Source organism: Wolffia australiana, chromosome 1 (assembly GCF_029677425.1).
Source record: "Wolffia australiana isolate 7733 chromosome 1, ASM2967742v1".
NCBI classification, from domain to species: domain Eukaryota; kingdom Viridiplantae; phylum Streptophyta; class Magnoliopsida; order Alismatales; family Araceae; genus Wolffia; species Wolffia australiana.
Genome location: NC_135835.1, coordinates 733,827 through 742,500, shown reverse-complemented (window position 1 = coordinate 742,500; position 8,674 = coordinate 733,827).

Sequence of the window (8,674 nt, the reverse complement as noted above, 5' to 3'; positions counted from 1 at the left end):
CATAGCATCTTGGGATTTATTTCAACAAAGAGTGAGAGAGAAAGTTAGAGGGAGAGGTTCCAGGAGCAAGAGTCAAATAAAAATATAGAGGGAGAGGAGAGAGAGAGGAGTGGGCGAGAGAGAGAGAGCTAGAGGGAGAGGAGAGAGAGAGAGGGAGGGACAGAGAGATGGGCGAGCGAGAGAGAAAGCTAGAGGGAGAGGAGGGAGAGAGAGGGAGGGACAGAGAGATGGGCGAGTGAGAGAGAAAGCTAGAGGGAGCAGAGAGAGAGGAGTGAGCGAGAGAGAATGCGAGAGGGAGAGGAGAGAGAGGAGTGAGCGAAAAATGCTATAGGGAGAGGTGAGCAAGGGAGGAAAAGAGAGGAGCGACAGAGAGAGGGAGAGGAGAGAGAGAGATACTGGGAGAGAAGCGAGCGAGACATAGCTACAGGGAGATGATCGAAGAAGATAGGGAGTTTGAGAGAGATAAGAAAGAGTTAAAGAGAATGAATATATATATATGTTCAATGTTCACACCACACTGGCCTTTGTGCAGGGTGCAGTGTGTTTTTTTGGGCAGGTGTGTAATGTGCAGTTCAAAACTCAACCTGATTGCACATCGCACCAAAATTTCACCCATCACACGAATTGCACTATCCTAGCCTCTAGAAATGGATATGGATTGGAACACATCAGGGTTCTACAATTGAATTGAGTGACCACTTTTCACTTCGTGTAGTTTGATGGTTTTTACGAAGAGGAGCCTATTCCCTTTTTCATAAACACCAAAATGGTTCATGTTAAAGTTATTAATAATCAACTAACTATAGTCTCATCATCACTAATGGATGATATTTTTACTAAATCAGCCCGTGTCTTTTGCTCCTCCGTGGGTTGTTGATTTATGACCCATTGTCTTTTTATTACACTATTTTAAGACAAATATTCTTCCAAATACAAAAAAATAGAAAGAGAATTTCCCTATAACTAAGTTCAATTGAGCTCCTAATATTTATGAAATGAGAATGCCGTGTATAGACTACCGATTAGATGGGAATCAATTAAAGGGTTATTTGACTATTTCCTCAATGGGACTCCTGCACTTAAAATCACTGTAGACTTTTGTCACGTGTTCAAATCCCAAGCTAGGACAATTGCTCAAGTCTAGCGCGTGTCGGCCTCAGTGCTTGGAGAAGAACACTAAGCAGCCTTGATCTCTTGCACCGGAAGTCTCTTGCAATAGCTTAAGATCGCACAGAAGGATTTAGAGGAGAGGGTAGGGACACATCCCTGTCGAGGAATAATGTTGTTGCATTGATATCATAAAAGGTTACATCGCAGTCATGATCATTACATGGTGGTAGACCAGGGATGATACTGAAGTAATGAGACGAGACGCCTTGTGCAAGGATACTGTTGTTTCTGCGCCTCGAGGCATGTTGCTCTGCGCGCTACACATGTGCCCCCAAGCCGGGCACCGCGCGCGCACACGCTTGCGAGCATGGCGATCACACATGCCACCCCTACCTTGACGATCACACACGCCACTAGCACCCACGCTGACACCTATTGCATGCAGACTGCGCGACGCCACCGCATTCAGCGCCTCAAGCCAGGTGGAGCGCGCCCAACACTACCTGTGGGGGTGCCACGCCCCCATGCCTCCTCGGCACACACTGTGCGCCACTGCCTTAGTCTCATGGCGAGATGTCGCCCGCCCTGCGTCTCGCATACGCGATGTGCGCGCAGCTCCCCGCACAATTTTGCGCTTTCCCCCATGGCACTACCGCACGGCCTGCGCATCCCGCACCTGCACGCAGTTCTTGGCGCCCGCGCGTGGTGCTTAGCGCTGGCATGTGGCGCTTGGCGCTTAACGTTGGCATGCGGCGCTTGGCGCTGGCACTGGTGCGCAACACTTGGCGGCCATGCACTCGCATCCTTGTCAGCCCGCGTGCCTAGCATACCTAGACCTCGCCTGATTCATCCTGCCTAAGTGCGAATGGGCACATGCACCATCCATAGTGTATCACCACTACATGGATGATGGCCTGAAAGATCAGGTTGGGCATCACTATCCTTATTGCGTCGAAGCACTAAATAGGACTCAGTCATTACAGATCGTGAGTCTATCACGAACATGCCCTCCCAATAAGCACGCACGCCTCTGGGAAAGGGATGTCGCCTAGTTAGGGGCCTAACACACCCCCACCGCTGAACTTGTCGACGTCCTCGTCATCGTCAGCTGCACCGCTTCATACTCCCACAACAGGTCCTCGAATTGCCATAAATCCGAGTCGCGCTGCCATGTTGCTGATTCAGCAGGTCTGTTCTTCCACTAGATGGCATAATCAACCGTGACGTCCTCCTCGGTCAATCTCCCTTTTTGCCAAGACTGTCTCTGCTTCTTGGTCGAAATGTACTCGCACATTATCGCAACACTCGTTGGGGCTGATTCCTCGCCGCGTCTTTGGGGTCTGATATATACTTTTTTCAAAACTGATACATGAAAGACGGGATGGACCACCAGCTGACGGGGTATGTTGAGTCATTAGGCAACTCGTCTGATCTTAGCTACCACCTCGAAAGGCCCATCGTAGCGTGGTCCCAGACCCCTGTGATGTTGCTTTGCTTGCTTTGTCTTCAACATCTGAGCATTAGTCTTCAATAAGACCAGGTCGCCGACTTGGAACTCCACATCTCTTCTGTCTTGATCGACGTGTTTCTTCATCCTCTGAGCAGCACGTTCTAGTGCCTCGCGGGCTTCCTGAATGTGGGCATGATAATTGCGTGCAAATCGGAAGGCCATGAGGAAATTACCATTCCCTTTCTGATGTAAAATAATGTGATTGTCATCAAACTGGTTTACGCCATAGGAAATAGACGAATGCGAAGCTGAGATCAAATGATGTGATGTTTTAAAATAATCATTAATACACAATTTTCGTCAAAATGGACCGTAGACCCGATAGGATGTTCTAGGTGAAAACTAGGATTGCTAAGAGGCTCCCAATGACCCATGGATCAGTTCGAACATGACAATGTGAGATGATAAATCACTGCCTTGAGGTGTCCCAACATCCGTTGTTGGCAAATCTAATCAATACCTCTGGAAGAAGATGCCTAGGGCACCAAAATAATAGTGGCTAATCCTATTTCTCTATTAATTCTCTCAGGAAGAGGAACGACGTCGTCGGCACTAAAGCAGGCAATTGTGCTGAAATAAAGGGGATATTATAGATAAGAGCATGACCTGGGTTTTAGTCTTCCACATTCTTCAATGCCTAGGAGACTAACGAAGGAAAATAAAACAAATATGCTCCGGCAGCCGTATCAGAACTGATAAAGTGTTCTTGGACTCAATATACGAATATAGATGACTGTAGAATGGACAGCACTTCCCCTTAGAGGACAAATGAAGCACCCATTTAGGTAGAAGCCAATCAGAACGAAAGGATCAACTGGTCGGCAAAGAGTGAATAAGGCACCAACATCAGGAGAATGGTTCCCCCTGGATTTTGACTGATAACGACGATTGTCACAATCGATCAACTAACTATCCAGCTCCACGTTCAAGTAAATTTTCTCCTCATCAATAATCCACAGTAAGTGCTGAACAGACAAGATCACAGAGTTGGGTGATCGGAAGGAACAATCAACGATGAGGACGATGAGAATTCACCACAGATTAGAGCCCCTCCAAGTGAGGGTGACAAGATCCCAAATCGAAAATGATTTGGTTGTTGATTATACTTCCATCGAACAAGGGAGAAATTCCAATTTGTACGTTGAGACGCCGACTAATGCAGAAGAAATGTTTCCCGAGGGGATGACCATTGTTCACAGTGGATTCAGAGGCTGTCCTGGTGGTTACGCAGAGATTATTCGTTGATTCAAGGGAACCACAATGCCCAAATTCAGAGTACCACCACTGATGTCGATTTGATCAATGAATGGTAACGCCACCCAGTGCACCCCTTGTTGACGAGAAATGGCTGTCGACACTATTGTAGAGACCAATAATACCACAATACGAAGACTAGTACCTGGAGATTGGTCGACGAAGGATGGAGAGGAGGGTGGCCAATTCCACCTAGCGAGGGAACTATCAGATAACTGATAATTTCAGATTTTGGACCCATGTAAGGGAACAAAGAGAACACGCGATAACTTTGATTTCACAAAAAAGAGATCCACAAATACGTTCCAATTCTCCTTCGGGTCCGACGAAAAATTTGAAAATGGTTCGATCAGATATCATTGTAGCCCACAAAAGAATAAATCAAGGATCCCCTTTTTGCAGTCCTCTTCTCGCTGTCACATAATGCAAAAACAAAGGTAACTGATCTCCACGAAGTGGGGTAATGGAATCCACAACATAGAAGGTAAAGTGCATCCTGTATCACCACAATTCAGTGGAACTCTGAACGACAAACTTCCTCTTCCTTCACGGCACTGATCCTCTAGAAATATTAGTGGCGGTGACTTTTCTTTTCACCTATAACTACTCTTCCGACAGATCTGAGTGGGAAGGGATCCACCAAATAGAATAGAGAAAAGAACAAAGAAGTACGACTCTTGATTTTCAAATGCCAAATCTAGTTCTCCATTAAGACATCCCCCCCTTTATATAGGTAGATGCCTTAATGGGCCATTAGGAAAAAGGTCCAAGTGAGAGACCTTCCCCTAATGGGCCAATTAAAAAAACATTATATCAAAGTAAAACAAGGCCTAAACAGGTGGCCCCTTTAAAAGTCATTACACATAAAGAAATGCTTGAAATAAGATGCATAATTTACCCAATCGATCGTCAAGCTGTGTGCTTGAAGGTAGGGTTTCTCACGTCAGCTTGGGCGTCACATCGCGATTGATGGTGGGCTTGAATAGGAGCTTCTCGATGGTCCTCCATCACTTTCCTTTGTACCACTTCCAGAGGGGTTAGCGGCTGTCTTCCCGTAGCAATCTCAAATGGCAAATGACCCATAGCCGAGCTCTAGTTGATGTTATGTGCAAATTGCGCTACATCCAACAGCTCCACCCAATTTTCTTGATTGACCTATACGTAGTGTTGTAAATACTCTTCAAGCATGGCGTTCACGCGTTCCATCTGATCATCAGTCTGGGGCTGGAAGTGCATTGAAAATTTGAGCTTGGAGCCCAAGTACTTAAACAACGACTCCCAAAAATGACCAGTGAATCTTGTATCTCGGTCACTGATGATGTCCAACAGAAGACCCTAGTACTTCGCCACATTAGACATGAAGAGATGAGCCACACCATCTGCATGTACCTCCGACGTGGTGGGGATGAATGGTGCATACTTGAAAAAGTGGTCCACGATCACCAAGATAGCATCGTGCCCAACCACGCGCGGAAGACAAGTGATGAAATCCATCAAAATAGATTCCCACGGTCTGCTCGCCCTTGGAAGAGGTTCCTGCATTCCAGCAGCTTTAGCCTTCTCCGTTTTGTCTTGTTGATGCATGAACAAACATAAGCCTCCACATCTCATTCCATTCTGGGCCATTGATAGCTGCTGAACATGAGCGCAAGCGTCAGTGCTTGTCCTAGGTGCCCGGCGTGGGGTGTGTCGTGTGTTTCGTAGAGGAGCTTTTGGTGCAGCCCACCCGCACGCGGCACATACGGCCGATTCCCATTTGCATAGACTATGCCATCCTCAGTCCAGAATCTCCACGTCTCGCCTGCAGTAATGTGCTTTTATAAGGTGAACGACTTTTGGATCATCTTTTAGTGCCAACTTGATTTCATCCAGGATGCTTCCTTGGACTGCTGAAAGTGCAGAAACAAAAATTTCTTGTTCCTTGCAGCTCAGGGTGTCGACCACTTGATTGGCCTGCCCCGTCTTGTATTTCAAGACGAAGTCAAATTTTGCCAAGAAATCTTGCCATCTCGCTTGGTTGGGGGTCAACTTCTTTTGAGACTTGAAGCAACTAGTGGCCACATTGTTGGTGTAGACAAAAAATTTATCTATAAGGAGATAGTGGCGCTAGACTCTCAGGCAATGTACTACTACTGCCATCTCCTTCTTGTGCACCGATGACCTTCTCTTTGTGTCGTTCAGCTTTCGGTTCTCATAAGCCATGGGATGCCCGCCCTACATCAAGACACCCCCAAGTGCGAAGTCAAAAGCATCGGTGTGTACCTCATATGGCTTGTCGAATCTGGGTAGTCGGAGCACCGGTTCACCGGAGACTGCACTTTTCAACTCATAAAATGCTCTCTGACAATGATCTGTCCACTGCCACTTTGCATCTTTCTTCAACAAGTCCTTCAACAGAGCAGCTAGTCGGGAAAAGCCTTTGATAAACTTATGGTAGTAATTAGCCAGCCCGAGGAAAGACCTCAACTATGGTACTCCCTTTTGCGCAGTCCAATTCTGGATGGCTTTCACCTTCGAGAGATCCATGCGCATATTTCCCTTCCCGATTAGTTGTGCGAAAAATTCAATCTCCTGCACGACAAAATTCCACTTCTTCGGGTTGAGGTTGAGCTCGTGCTCCTTCAGCTTGGCCATCACCTTCCTTATGTGCCTCACATGGTCATCCAAGCTTTGGCTATATACAAGAATGTCATCCAAGTATACAATAATGAAATCATTAATATAGTCTCGAAAGATATTTTTCATGAGACAACAAAACATAGGAGGAGCGTTCGTGAGCCCAAAAGGCATCACACAGAATTCAAAAGATCCGTAGCGCATCACGCACACCATCTTTGGTTCGTCCCCCTCCTTGATCTGCACTTGGTGGTACCCACTCTTCAAGTCCATCTGTGAGAAGTCGCGAGCATCCCTGAGCCTACAAACAACTCTTCAGCAATCGGTACAAGATATTTATTTTTCAGTATTACCTTGTTCAACGCTCGGTAGTCCACACAAATTCAGAGTGACCCGGCCTTCTCGAATTAGTTTGCTCTCCACCAATTCTTGCAACTGCTTCTGCAGTTCCTCCAAGTAGGCGGGCGGCATCTTATAGGGTGCCCGCGCAGGGGGACGGGTACCAAGGAGTAATTCTATCTCGTGGTCCACGTCCCGCTTGGGCGGCAACTTTGCGGGGAGTTGCGCGGGCATCACCTCGGCGAACTCCTATAGTACGTCCACGATCGGCCCCGGTAGTCCACTCGCATCTACACCATGGTTGTTGTTGTCGTCGTCACCCCAACTAAGCCCAACCAGATGGGCTGGTGCACACCCCTACCTTCCACCTTTTTTCTAGGGTGTCGGCCCTCGTATGATGACACGGAAGGTCTCTTATCCTTTTCTCAACCCATCCTTAATTTGCATTGCGGACAAAAGAGTGGTGACCCCTTGGTCTCTCACAAAGCATTGGTGAGATCCCTCCAGGAATAGTATGATGAGGTACTAGGGAAACACTATTGTGCGGGACCCCATCAAGAGGTCGAGACCCAAGACAACCGTGATGTCATCCATGGGGGACACCATGAAGTTGGTCCAACCTTCCCATGTTCCCACCTGCAGTAGCACCCCCTTGGCCAGGCCGACAATATCGTGCGCCTCCAGGTTGATGGCCTTGATCTTCCCTGTGCAAGGGGAAAGTTTCAAGCCAAGTTTTTTGGCTTCCTTCTCAGCGAGGATGTTGTGCGTCGCCCCCGTGTTGACCATGGCCATAGTGGGTTTACCGTTGATCAATATTGGGACGTGCAAGAGGTTCAAATCTTCATACTAGACCAGGGCGCCCCCCTGCAATGCCGCTAGGGACTAGAGGGGGTTCAGTGTCACTGTACTACTACCCCTAAGAACATCCGGTTGGCCAAGAGGCACGACCATTGCGTTCACGTTGGTGGCCGCCCCTTGATAAGCTCTGATTTTGTGTGTTTTTTACTGGTTATTTAGCAGTTCAGACGTGTGAGGTTCAGAGCTTATGCAACAAATTTATAAACCTCACGGCGTAAGGCGAGTGAGGGTCAATCCACAGGGAGCAGGAGAAAACAGCAGAAATTTCCTACTTTATTCAATAGATATGTCACTTATCAATTTAAAATAAATATTAAACTCTGTTAAATGATCCTCAGGAAAATCACAGAATTCCTCTTTAATTCCCAGTTTAGTCGAAAGATTTAACTGCTATTGCTCTGATTAAGTTAAAGATTTAACTTAATAGAGGCTGTCTACAGAGGAGTTCTCTGTAGACAGTACCTTTGCCCTTGGGGGCAAAGGATCAAACACCTTGCGTGCAGGGTACCTGCGTGCAAGGTGTTTGCGTGCAGCGGCGCTATCGCGCGCGGCGTGGCTGCGCGCGACGCTGCTGCGCGCGGCGCTGCTGCGTGCAGCAGCGCTGTTGCGTGCGGCGTGGCTGCGCGCGACGCTGCTGCGTGCGGCGGCGTTGCTGCGCGCGGCGGTGCTGCTGCGCGCGGCGGTGCTGCTGCGTCAAAGGGATTTTTTGGGGAAGTTTGGGGAGGATGATCAGAACAAGAAAGAAACAAAGTTCAACTGAAATCAAATCTAAAATGAAACAATCCTCAGTTGGAAAACATTGGAAGATCTTGTGACTCTTCCAACCCAACCAAAATTGTCTGAGAAGAGAGGGATTATAGGGCTGAAGCTTGAGATTTCCCCACGTCGGGTGTCACGTCCTTGCGGCGAGGCGTGGTTCTTCAATCCAAGCTATCTTCAGTCTGTTCTTCCTCTCCAACTCCAAAAGCTCATCAGCTCCTGGAGGGT